At 36.2% G+C, this 13,588-nt stretch overlaps 1 long non-coding RNA gene across 1 annotated transcript in view; it reads right to left on the bottom strand.

Annotated features, from left to right (window-relative positions):
- Nucleotides 1-13,588, bottom strand: part of LOC110257855 — a 93,662-nt gene that overhangs the window by 1,899 nt on the left and 78,175 nt on the right. The window contains exon 2 of the long non-coding RNA XR_002340873.1: nucleotides 590-10,812. This is a non-coding gene — a long non-coding RNA (uncharacterized LOC110257855). The remainder of the gene's footprint in view (nucleotides 1-589; nucleotides 10,813-13,588) is intronic.

Below are 13,588 nucleotides of genomic sequence, written 5' to 3'. Positions count from 1 at the left end.
ACTAACACTAGACATAAAAATGAAAAGATAATGTGAGAAGAGAAATTCACATTTATTTACACATATATAATGATTCATGCATTGATAACAAAGAAGAAGCAATATGATTGCTTTATGGTAGCTTAGTGTAATTGATATAGCTTATACACTAATGAATGAAATGTTATAAAAATTTTATGGCATACAATATTACATTCATATTTATAATATAGTATTGGAAATGTTGTTACACCTTTTAAATGGGACTTACCCGTCATGATAAGCTTATGCATGTTTTTTCCAATTATGAGGAAGAGAGAGGCATACTGTATGGTAAATGTAATTCTTTGAAAGCAAAGTTATAAAACAGAAAGAAAACTAACCCAATATTAATTTTTTATTAAATGTCACTCACATTATGCCTATTTAAGGGTAGGTTTTCCAGTTTAATACAGGGACACAATGTTCTATATAATGAATACTTAAGGATGATGATGACAAAAAAAGTTCTTAACAGTTTTTGCTGTTAAGTTTATTAGATTTTTCATTCAAAGATACTCACAGACATATATGAGACGAGTTTTTTTAACTGTACAACATGATGACTTACTTTTCATTAAATGAAACTGGATCATCATAAAAGCCTTCAACCTCATTGTCTTCATGTAGAGTAGATTGAGGAGGAAGAAGAGGGGACTGGTCTTGCTGTCTCAGAGGTTGCAGGGAAGGCAGGAGAGGCAGGCACACTGTGTAAATTTACACAAATACATCATAATTTTTTCCTGATTTTTGGTTTTCCATTTCTCTAAAACTGTTCCATACAGTACCAATTCTTCTTCTACCATTTGCTTTAGGTTCAGCACCCATATCATAGGAGGGTCCACATTGTGAAGTCAAAAGTAATCTTGAATAGTTGAAACTTTATGCTAGATTGCCTAACATCAATTTGTTTTCTGGCATTGCTTCTACATCTTCTCCCTCATCGTCTGGCACTGGTTCAGAAGCATTCATATCCATCAACCTGTCATCTGTTAATTCCTCCAGTGTGGTGTCTACTAGCTCTTGAATTTCTCTAAGATCCATATCCTGAAACACAGACCCATGCTTTTTTTTTTTTTTTTTTTTTTTTTTTGCCATATCCACAATTATTTTCATGATTTCGTTGACTGGCTGTCATAAATCCTGTGAAGGCATGCACATCTGGACAAAGATTTTTCCAGCAGGAATTTATTGTTTCAGGCTTGATGGCTTTTTCTATAACAACAGCATCTTCAGTGGTGTTATCATCCAGACTTCCATGATGTTCTGTCAGAATTCCCTTCTATAGCACTGACAATCTTTTCCATAAAGTACTGTGTGTAATGAACCTTAAAGGTCCTTATGACCTTCTGAGATAAAGACTGAATTAGAGACATTGTATACAGGGGCATAAACCACTTTGATGCCTTTAGTGTTGAACTCACCTTCATGGGGTTCTGGATGGCCAGGGGCATTGCATTTGCAGTCCATTACTGGCAAAGTATTTCCTGACTTCAGGGGCAAGGCATTAATGAAACCAATACATACAAAAAGAAAGAAAAACTTTCCTTTTGATGAGGACTGTTAGGATCTGCTCTCTTAACAACTTTCAAATAGACCATATAGAAGTATTAACTACAGTCATCATGTTGTACATTGTATCTCCAGTACTTAATTTATCTTATAACTGGAAGTTTGAACCTTTTGACCACCTTAATCTAATTCCCCCATCCCAGCTCCCACTTAATGACTTTTTAAAACTAATTCTGTTCTTGTGTCTCTGTACTACTATTTTAGCCTCTGAAGTCTCTGTTCTGTCCGCTAATAACTGGGCATATTTTCTTAAACATTTGAAGACAAAAAAAGCTTTGTTTTTGACAAGGGGCTCTATGTGTTGGGGGCACACCTTCAACACGAAGCCAGGAAGTTTACAATTCTGCCTTTGTCTTCATTTCCTGACCCCAAATAGCCTCGGGGTCAGTAGGAGGTGAGATTTAGGGTCTACTCAGGCTCTCCCCAACCCCAACCCAGTAAGCACACAGCCGAGTACATACATGGCTTTCTATATTGCCAGGAATTTGACAGAGCTTTCAAAGCCCTTTCAGATATATCATTCCTCAGCCTTTCCTCTCAAGTGTTTTCCTTAGGGTATTATATGTCCCAACTGTTATCTATTGCTTAAGGCAGTGGCAACCTGACATTATCTTTCAATATTTTCAACATATGTTTCCTGGGAAACATATTTATCACTAGGTCAGTTTTGAGTTAGGTGAAATAAAGATTAAATTTCTGAATCAGTGCTACAGGTAGCCACCAGACAGGTAAGAACAAATAATTATCTTTATTTATAAATGAAAACTGCCCTGCTCCCTCCAGTTCCAGGCAAGTGGGCTGTTATCTTTATTGCTACCATTTAGCCAAGGATTGGGGAATGGGACTGAGGTAAATTAAAATGGCACAACATTTGCTCTTCTTATTGAGAATAAGCTACACTTTCAGAATAAGCATTGCCCAGGTTGATTCAAGAATTTGGTTTATTTCCAGAGTTCAAAAAAATACAGTTTCTGACAATTTTGGCCATTTGTTCATTGACTTTATAAAGGGGCAAGATTTTCAGTCTGTTTCTCTGTCAATTATTCCTGAAATCACTCCTTTAATGGTTCAAAAATACATCCAAATTCTCCAATATTCCATTTTTGAAGTGGTAAAGTCCAACTATCAACCTACGAAAGTGGGTTGTATTCAGTGACTCAGTTGTAACCAGCAGAAAAAAACTGGAAGTGATAGCACATGACACAGGACTGTATCATAAAAGGCAATTTAGGCTTTTTCCTTGCTCTCTCTTGGATTATTCTCTCTGGGAAAAGCCAACTGCTATAGGCTAAAGCCCACACAGAAGGAATGAAGTGTTCCTACCAAAAGCAATGTGATTGAGCAATTTTATAAGCAAATCCTACAACCTAGTAAAATCATCAGATGATTGCAGTCTCAACAGACTCTCTGGCTCAAATATTCTGAGAAATGCTGTGCCAGAACTGTTAGCTAAACTACACTTGAATTCCTAAACCCTACGAACTATAACTGATGTTTCTTGTTTTAAACCATAAAATTTTGGAAAATTTGCTACACAACAGTAGATAGCTCATAAATCTACTTGTAAAGAAAACAAACGTATTAAAATTTTAAGAGCATTCTTGAAAAATATACTAGATGATAATCTTTTCAATGCTAATCAAACAGGATATCTGCAGAACAGGTCAAAGATTATCCAAATGGATTCTAGACATAGACGGCTTTCTGTTATACCTCTAAAATGATCACTATAGAAATGGAGACAATTATAATAAGTGTCAATTTCTGCAGTGAGATTGGGGATTTCTGAGCTGATCTAGGACAAATATATAACCACAATGTGGCAATAACACAAAATGAGCTTTATTTGGGAGGTACTTTAATAGTTTTGTAGTAAGGATGGGTTATGTTGAATTTCTGCACCTCTCAGGAGAGGAAGGCCAAAGAACTCCCAGGAAATAAGGGAATAAGAGAAGAGACTTATTATCTAAGTGCTATCACTCAGCAGCAAGATGGGGTCTTCGTTCAGAGAGCACTGAAGGGCATCAGTGGCTTGGGGGTCATTAAGAGCACCAGGACGTACCTTACCTGTGGCTAACAGATTTACAAGAACAATTTCACCAAACATGCAAATCAGGCAATCCCTAAAAGGTTAAAAATCTGCTTTATAAGTGCTACATTTAAAGCAATTGTGTAAAATGTGTAAAGTCATAAAAGTTTTGTAAAATATGGAGTTCCCGTCGTGGCACAGTGGTTAACGAATCTGACTAGGAACCGTGAGGTTGCAGGTTCGATCCCTGGCCTTGCTCAGTGGGTTAAGGATCCGGCATTGCCGTGAGCTGTGGTGTAGGTTGCAGAGGTGGCTCGGATCCTGTGTTGCTGTGGCTCTGGCGTAGACCGGAGGCTGCAGCCCCGATTCAACCCCTAGCCTGGGAACTTCCATATGCCGTGGGAGCAGCCCTAGAAAAAAGACAAAAAAACAAAAATAAAAAGGAAAAAAAATGTAGGGCCAATATACTTGGGCCATCTTGGTCGATTTATATGACAGACTCTCCTGCCACTTAATGTGAAGACAATCTCTGTGGGTGTATTTAATATTTAGAAAATGTCATTCAAGGCAAAATAGCCTTTCCCCATTTTATGTCATGGGGATTCCTCATTGGGTTCTCAATATGGTAAATCAGGATTAAATTATGACCTTGGAAAAAAAATTTTTTGAAAGATAATTTACGGAGATCCAACTAAGATTCACATTAAACCTTATATTCATTTTCTATTCCTGCCTAACAATTACCATGAAGTTAACAGCTTTAAACAACACATATTTATCACATCATGTTTTCTGTGGGCCACAATTTAGGACAATTTAGTTGGATCCTCTGTTTAGGGTCACACAAGACTATAATCAAAGTACTGGCTGAGCTGGAATCTGATCTGGAGGAATACCTGGGAAAGAATATACTTCCAAATTTATTCAGGTTGTTGACAGAATTATGTTCTTGTGGATACATAACCAAAGTTCCTTAGGTCCTAGATGATGCACATAGCTTCTGTTCTCATGTGCCTCTATAATATAACTGCTTACATTGACAAACCAGCAAACAGTTTCTTCCTATAGCCTGATGAGATAGTTTTATATAACATGACATAATAATAAAAGTGATTTCTCCCATATAACATAACATAATCAAGGGAGTGACATTCCATCACTTTTGCCATTAGTAAGAACTTGTTACTTTGTGCACAGAAGGGGAGACAGATGATTAGAGGTGTGAACACTAGATAACAAGAATCATTGGGGGTTACCTTATGGTTTGTCTGCCACAAAACCTTTTTTTGTTTTTCTTTTTTTTATAGGGCCACACTTGTGGCATATGAAGTTCCCAGGCAAGGGGTTGAATTGGAGCTGCGGCTGCTGGCCTACACCACAGCTCACAGCAATGCCGGATCTTCAACCTACTGAGAAAGGCCAGGGATCGGACCCACATCCAAATGGATACTAGTCAGGTTTGGAACCCGCTGAGCCACAACAGGAACTGCAACCACAAAACTATTTTTAAAAACAAAGGGAACTCCTAGAAACATCCCAGTTTTGATAACTTGCATGTCTGCTTTATTCAGTTCAAAATATTTTCTAATTTCCAATATGTCTTATACCAATTAGCTTTTGAAGAGATTGTTGTTTAATTTCCAAACAGTAGGGGGAATACTAGATGTTTCTATTACTGATTTCTAATTTAATTCCAATTATTACAACAAATAATACTTTCTATGATTATATTACACTGGATGAGATATTCTTTTAGCTGAGCATATGGTGAAAATTGCTAGATGTTTCAAGTAAACCTGGAATCTACTATTGTTGGGTGGAGTGTTCCATAAATGTCATTTAAGTCAAGGTGATTGACAGTGTTCTTTCGTGTCCATATTTTCTATCTTAATATATGAATAAGACAATGAATATTAATAAGTAATGAGAGAGGAAAGTTAGTCTCCAAGAATAATTGTGGATCTATTTCTTTCCATTTTTTGTTTCATGTATGTTGAAAATCTATAATTAACTGCATCTAAATTGAGGAATAATCCAGATAAGTGTCTTTGTTCTATAATCTTGCCAGTCCACCCATTTCATATAGTTTATAATTTTTCTATTACTCGTATCTTTGTTACTCTATTGAAACTGGGTGTTCTTTGGGGTTTTTCTAGGTGACATATTTTCAAAAAATGATGTTTAATTATGGAGAAACAGGATGTTGAATAACAGTACTAAAAGGATGCTCATACTTCTCATCAATTTTTCTCTAACAGTAACATTTTTAACAATACCTATAGTAGAATATCAAAACCAGAAAATCTCTATTTGTACAAAGTGTGTCTATAACTTAATTCCCATGCCATTTTATCACATATGTAGACTGTCACTACCACAACAACCTAACATTAATGTACATCTTTAAGTATAGTTTCCTCAAGTTCCTTGAATATATAACGACTGATTTAAAAGAATTTTCTGCTAAACTAGGCACATAGGCCTTCAAATGCAGGTTCTGTTGCTAACCTCTTCAGCTAATGGTCACATTTTTTTTTTTTTTTGCATGTCTCAATTTTTTTTGCAGTTGGAAAAAAGACATAAATGATGGTAGCAATATTGGCTAGTTAAGCACAACTCCAGGGATGGTAGTTATCAATTAAATTTTTAATGTTTAGTGATTCACTGGACTCTTACTGAAGTCTATTTCTCACACAATGTTAAGCTTATGATATTGCTTCTCAGAGGGTTTAGCCCTGGAAATGTCCAGTTATCCTGGAATGACAAATATACAAGGAGTCAAGTGGTCTCTAGTCTTGAACAAATTGAGCTGTTGGCTACACTAAATACAAGTTCTTTTTTTATGATTTATAACATATATTACTAAATATCCTAATACAGTTAAATTCAGGCCCACTGCAGTGGTAGTGACTGATGCCAGTATTTGTTCAGACAAAAGGAATGCTCTCAATGCTTTTCATGGTTCTCTGTGGAAAATTAGCTAGCCTACAGTTAGGCAGGTTGCACTCATGAAGTACCAGCTATCTAATTACTTACTACTGAAATATCTACCATTTTGGGGTTTGCCCATAGGCTTCAATGTCACCATACTCTTTAAAATAACGGTAGTTTAGGGAGTTCCCATTGTGGGTTAAGAACCCAACATAGTGTCCATAAGGATGCAGGTTCAATTCCCCGGCCTTGCTCAGTGGGTTAAGGATCCAGCACTGCCGCAAGCTGTGGCAGAGGTTGCAGATGTAGCTCATATCCAACATTGCTGTGACTGTGGCATAGGCCTGCAGCTATAGCTTCAATTCAACTCCTAGCCCAGGAACTTTTATGTGCCTCAGGTGCAGTTATAAAAATATAAAGTAAAATAATAAAGTAAAATAAAATAAAAGTAGGTGCATTAGGGAGGGCTTCAGGGCTCTCTATTCTTATGTTCTGCCTGTCCTACTTAACAGAATCTGTCACCCAGATCCAAAGAGCTAGAGAGATAGTGACAACCTATCCCCAAAGTGACAATACAGATTTTTAAGTATTAAACTGGGGGATTGCTGTGTTCTCAATTTGCCCCACCTAATATGGAACTTCAAAGGTACAAATGACCTACGGTGAAGACAGGGGGTTCAGTATTCTAAGGATACTAAGCCTGAGGAAGAGCTCCTATTCAATGTGTCTGAGTGGGGAGGAGAGGAATAAATCTTCATCCTGTCAGCTGCAATTGTGTGGAACTGAGGATCTACAAAACTGAGCTGGAGAATAAGAAATTTTGGCATCATCCCATTCTGGACTTCAGACCTGAACTGCTAGCTAAAAGACAGAGATATTTTTATTTTTGGCTCCAATACTTAGAGTAGAGTCATCCTAATGAGTTGAAATGGGAAGAATGAGTGAGTGGTAGTTTGAATGTCACACAATCTTGCTCTTCAGTTTCAAGAAAACTCTTAAATATTTCATCATTTGCTGTATGCCATTAGGAGAAACTTCAGAAGTATATACTTAAAACTTTTTTGCAATTATATTTTTTATGATGATCAGTAATTTTTGATGTCACGACTAACTTGATAAAGGCTCAGATGATGCTTAGCATTTTTCAGCAATGAATTTTCATTTCTGTCATTTTTAGGGCCACACCCATGGCATATGGAGGTTCCCAGGCTAGGGGTCTAATTGGAGCAGTAGCTGCTGACCTATGCCAGCCACAGCAACACCAGATCCGAGTCACGTCTGCGACCTACACCACAGTTCACAGCAACACCACATCCTTAACCAGCTGAGTGGAGGCCAGGGATCGAACCCACAACCTCATGGTTCCTAGTTGGATTCATTTCCACTGCACCACGACAGGAACTCCAAAAATTTTTAAATTAAGGTATGTACTTTTTTTTTAGACATGATGCTATTGTACAGAAGAAACTACAGTACAGTGCAAACTTGACTTTTATGTGCACTAGTAAATCAACAAAACTCATGTAACTCAAATTATTGTGATATTTACTTTACTGTGGTTGTCTGGAACTGAACCCACAATATCTCCAAGGTATACCCATACATCCTGAGAAGGATCCTCAAAAATTGGTATTTGAGTGAAATTTTATTTTTATTATATTATAAAATATGATACACAGAAGACTGTATAAATTATATACGTACACAAAGAATAATTTAACAAACTTGAAAAAATTATTGGCATCATTAAAGTGACATGTGCACTGCTATAATTAATTACATTTTTACCCAGATGAACCACTATTCCAACTTTTGGTTAATACATTCTGCTGCTTTGCTGAAAATAATAGGAGATAACTGCATAACATGTAGTTGCAGTTTGTTCTATTTCAATAATGTGTAGTAATCCACAAAAAGGAAACACCACTACCATTGATGTGTCTATTCTGTTGACAGTCATTTGCATGTTTTCCAGCTTAGAGCCAGCCATTAAGAATAATAATGCTACAGACATTAACATGTCTTTAGGGAACATATACACATCAATCTTGATAAGCATATACACTGTAGTGAAATTTCTAAGTCAGAAAATATGAGCATGTTCAGTATTATGGCGTATCATGAAAAGTTTTCCAATGTGACTATCCCCAATTATACTCACACCATCCCTGTGTAAAAGATACTGGTTAGTAAAATACTCACCAATATTTAGAATCCTCAATCCATTTTATTGGACCCATTCTAGAAAGTATACATTAGGACTGCTTATAATTTTTGCTGTTTCTCTGTTGCCAAATAAACTTGAGGACCTACAACTGTGGTTTATGTGGGACATGCTCAAGTCTTTGCCAATCCTCTACAGGGCTAACAGCATATTGATTCTAATGATTTGTATATAAATTTTGAAAGCCAGCATTTTGTGACAACTTATATCCTACTACATTCTAAATATGTCTTTAGACTGTCTCATTAAAAAATATTTGTAATAAATATGTTGCAATGCAAATAGCCATGAATAAACAATACCAAGAGTCAATAAACTATACCCAGGGAGCTATATCTTGCCCACCACGTATTTTTTTTTAAATGATTAATTCCTTTATTTTTAAAAATGAGGTAAAATTCACATACATAAAACTCACCATTTTAATACAATTCAGGGGCCTTTGTGCAATCATCACTATGGTCAAAATTCTCCATTCTCCATTCCCTGTACCCTCTCTAGTCACTGACAACCACTAATCTGCTTTGCCCCTACTGATTTACCTCTTCTTCATATTCCATGTAAATAGAATAAGGCCCTTATGTGTCTGGTTTCTTTCACTTAGCACAATGATTAAGATGAACATCCATGACATACTATGTATCTGTAATTGATTCCTATTTATGGATGAATAATACTGCATTTTATGAATATACCACTTTCTCTAGCCATTCATCTACTCGTGGATATTTGAAACAATTTCACCCTTTGCCTATGGCAAATAGTTGTGGCTGTACATATTTCCATACAAAATGTTTACTTGAACATTAATATTCCTTTAACTTAGGACTATACATGATATGGAATTGGGGTCACAAAAATTCTATATTTAAATTTTTTAGGAAATACAATACTGTTCTTCACAGTAGCCTCACTATTTGATGTCCCCCATAAAAAGAACAATTTTTTTTTTTGCTTTTAGGGCCACACTTGCAGCATGTGGAGGTTCCCAGGCTATGGGTCGAATCGGAGCTGTAGCCACCAGCCTACACCACAGCCACAGCAACGCTGGATCCTTAACCCACTGAGCGAGGCCAGGGGTCAAACCCACAACCTCATGGTTCCTAGTTGGATTCGTTAACCACTGAGCCATGACAGGAACTCCAAAAGGAACAAAAATTTTAACTTTTCCACATCATTACTGACATTTGTTATTTTCCATTTTATAGGCACAGTATGAAGTGGTATCTCATGGTTATTTGGGAGGATTTGGGCTGTCTTTTTGGCCACACCCATGGCATGTAGAAGTTCCCAGGCCAGGGATCAAACCCACGCCACAGCAGTGACCTGAGATGCTGCAGTGACAACACTGTATACTTAATTCATTGTGCCATTCTTTCACATGTAGCTGTCCAATTTTCCCAGCATGGTTTATTGAAGAGACTGTCTTTTTTCCATTGTATGTTCTTGCCTCCTTTGTTGTAGATTAATTGACCAAAGGGCATGGGTTTATTTCTGGGCTTTCTATCCATTGATCTATAATATGTCTGGTTCCATCCCCCCAATATCATTCTGTTTTGAGTACTGTAGCTTTGTAGTATAGTCTGAAGTCAAGGAGCACGATTCCTCCAGTTCTGCTCTTCTTTCTCAAGATTGTTTCGGCTATTCAAGGTCTTTTATGTTTCCATAAAATTTTTAAAAATTTTGCTCCACTTCTGAGAAAAATGCCATTGATAAATTTGATAGGGATTGCACTGAAAATTTAGATTGTCTTGGGCAGTATGGTCACTTTGACAATACTGATTCTTGCAATCCAAGAACATGGTATTTCTTCCATCTGTTTGTGTCATCTTCAATTTATTCCATCAGCTTCTTAAGAGTTTTTGGAATACAGGTCTTTTGCCTCCTTTGGTAGGTTTATTCTAGGTATTTTATTTTTTGGATGTGATCTACCTTTGATTTAAAGTGAGAGATGTGTGATTTTTCCTCCTTTCACTTGAACCACTGTAGGGTATTCACTGGCCTAACTTCATTATTGTTTTTCAGGGAATAGAGAGGCCTGAGAAGAGGGAGAGAGACAGGAAAATGGCCAGTCAGTGGAGCAGTCAAAACACACATAACATTAAGTTCACCATCTTATATGGACGTGGGTATGTGGCTTCCTAAAACAACTACAATAGTAACATCAACGATCACTGATCACTGTAACACATTGAGAATTTTTGAAATATTGCAAGAATTACCAAAATATGACATAGAGACACAAAGTGAACAAATGCTGTTGTGAAAATGGTAATAATACACTTGCTCAATGCAGGGTTGTTATAAACCTTCACTTTGTAAAATGCAATATCTCAGTAGTGAAATACAACAAAATGCAATGAGGTATATATGGTAATCCATTATTTCTTTTGATGATTTTACTCTCGGTAAAAACTGATTGCCAAATTAAAGATCAGGAAGATTTTACTATACATTTTTATTGTGTTTTTCTTTATAGTACAGCTTGTACATTTAGCTTTTGATAGATTTTGAGTTAATTTCTGTAAAGGTTATAAGTTAAAAGTCCAATTACATTCTTTTGTAAGCTGATCCCTGTTGTCAAAGGATCATCTGTTGATACTATTTTTTCATAACTGAATGGTCTTGGTAATCTCCTAGATAATCAATTGGTCATAGATGTTTTTCTGAACACTCATTGTATTCCACTGGCCTAGATGTCTATCCTTATACAAATAGTACACTGTTCAGATTACTATCACTTTGGTGTAAAGTTTGAAAAGAGTATGAATCATCCAAGCTTATGGTTTTCAAGATTTTTTAGGCTATTCATGGTTCTTCACAATTTCATACCTATTTTAGTATCAGTTTTCCTTTTTTGTAAAAAAGGCAGTTGAGATCTTGAAAAGGATCCTATTAAATTTGTATATTGCTTTATGGGATAACTGCACACTAAAATACACTTTCCAATAAATGAACACAGGATATGTTTCCACTTGTTTAGTTTTCTTTCTTTCAGCAACATTCTCTAGATTTCAATTTAGAAGTCTCATACCTATTAAAGTAAATGTACCCTACATATTTTATTATTTACGATATTGTAAATGGAATTGTTTCTATTTGCCTTTATATGTTGTCCATTGCTAGTATCTAAAAATACAACTAAGTTTTATGTATTTGACATATACTCTGAAGTGTTGCTGAATTTCTTATAAGTCTAGCAGTTTTTGTATGTATTGTTTAGGATTTTCTAAATGTATAATACTGTCATCTTGAGAATAGAGACAATTTGACTTCTTCCCTTCCAATTCCAATTATTCTTTTCCTTGGCTAACTGTTCTGGTTAGAACTTATAGTAACAAAGTTAAACACAAGAGGCATCCTAGTTTTATTTCTGGTCATAGGGAGACAGCAGTCTTTCCCCTTTGACTATGTTACCTCTTTTTCACAAATGCCTTTCATCATGTTGCCTTTCTTGTTTTGTAGAAAATTGAGCCTCACTGAGCCTCCATGGCCTTCCCTCAGTTCCAAGAGGCAGGTTCAGAGACAGGGAGGAACAGTGAGGCAACAGTAATGCAGCTTTGGGGGTAAGGTCTTGGTTCCCCCCGAGGGAGGCACATGATTTTGGCATCTTACACACCTAACAGAAAAGATTACATTCCTTACGCTCCTTTTGGAAATGGATAGTTTAAAACTAAATAGCTTGTAGCCCTGTCCTGTGCTTGTTCCTCATTTGATCGTACCCTAAACACAAATATATAAGCTATATATAAATATAACCTATAAGCTAAAGATTAGTCACCCTGACCACAATTGCCTGTGGGTTATAAATTATAAGCACATGATGTTTTTCAGGAACTTTCCTAGTTTGTTCTAATCTCTGATCAATATGCCCTTTCTCCAACCATTGTTATTCTAGGAAAAGCCAAGATGACAAAACCCAGAAGACCACCACTAAGATCATGGCCGAGATCTCTTGATTCCCCAAAAGAGAGAAGAATGCATGTTTACCCCAATTCTTATCTTATTCTTTTCTCCTTTTAGACTACAAAACTCCCTGCAATTCTTCCCCAAGGGAGGGCACAGTTTTCAAGGCATTCGCTCGCTGTAGCCCCCATTTGCCTGGCAAAGAAATAAAAACAATGTTTTCCCCTACACCCAAAACTCTGTCCCTATGTTTCTATTTATACCAGTGGGCAAAGGCTTAGTTTCACTGCTTTTACTTACTTATGTCAAATAATATGAAGCATCTTTCATGTGCTTTTTGTCCATTTATATATTTTCTTTGAAGAAACATCTTTTCATGTTTTCGCCCATTTTTAATTGGGTTTTCTACATGTTGAGAAGTAAGTTTTGATGCACATTTAGTTAATTTTCTATATAGTGCATCTTCATTTCTCTGAATGTGGAAATACATTTGTCCAAGCACCATTTGCATTTGGAAATCCAGTTGTCCAAGCATCATTTGTTGAAGGGACCTCATTCCTCTAAATGATCTTGGAAGCCTTCCCAATAATCAACTGGGGATAGATGAATGGGTTTATTTCTGGAAACTCAATTCTATCCCACTGGTCTATATGTATACACTTAGGTGAGAAATGTATCATTTTGATTAATGCAGCTATGCAGTAAGTTCTGAAATTAGAATTCAAGTCTTCTGACTTTGTTCTTTTTCGAGATTGATTTGGTTTAAGCTTTTCCATTTCTGCATAAAAGGCTATTCGGATTTTGAAAGGACTTGCATTGAATCTGTTGATCACTATGGGCTGTATTAACATCTTAAGAATATTACAATACACTTGCAGAGGATGTCTTTCCATTTATTTACTTGTTTT

This window comes from Sus scrofa, chromosome X (genome assembly GCF_000003025.6).
Source record: "Sus scrofa isolate TJ Tabasco breed Duroc chromosome X, Sscrofa11.1, whole genome shotgun sequence".
In the NCBI taxonomy this organism is placed as follows: domain Eukaryota; kingdom Metazoa; phylum Chordata; class Mammalia; order Artiodactyla; family Suidae; genus Sus; species Sus scrofa.
Note: the sequence above shows the minus strand (reverse complement) of the source record. Positions and strands in the feature narration are given on the sequence as shown.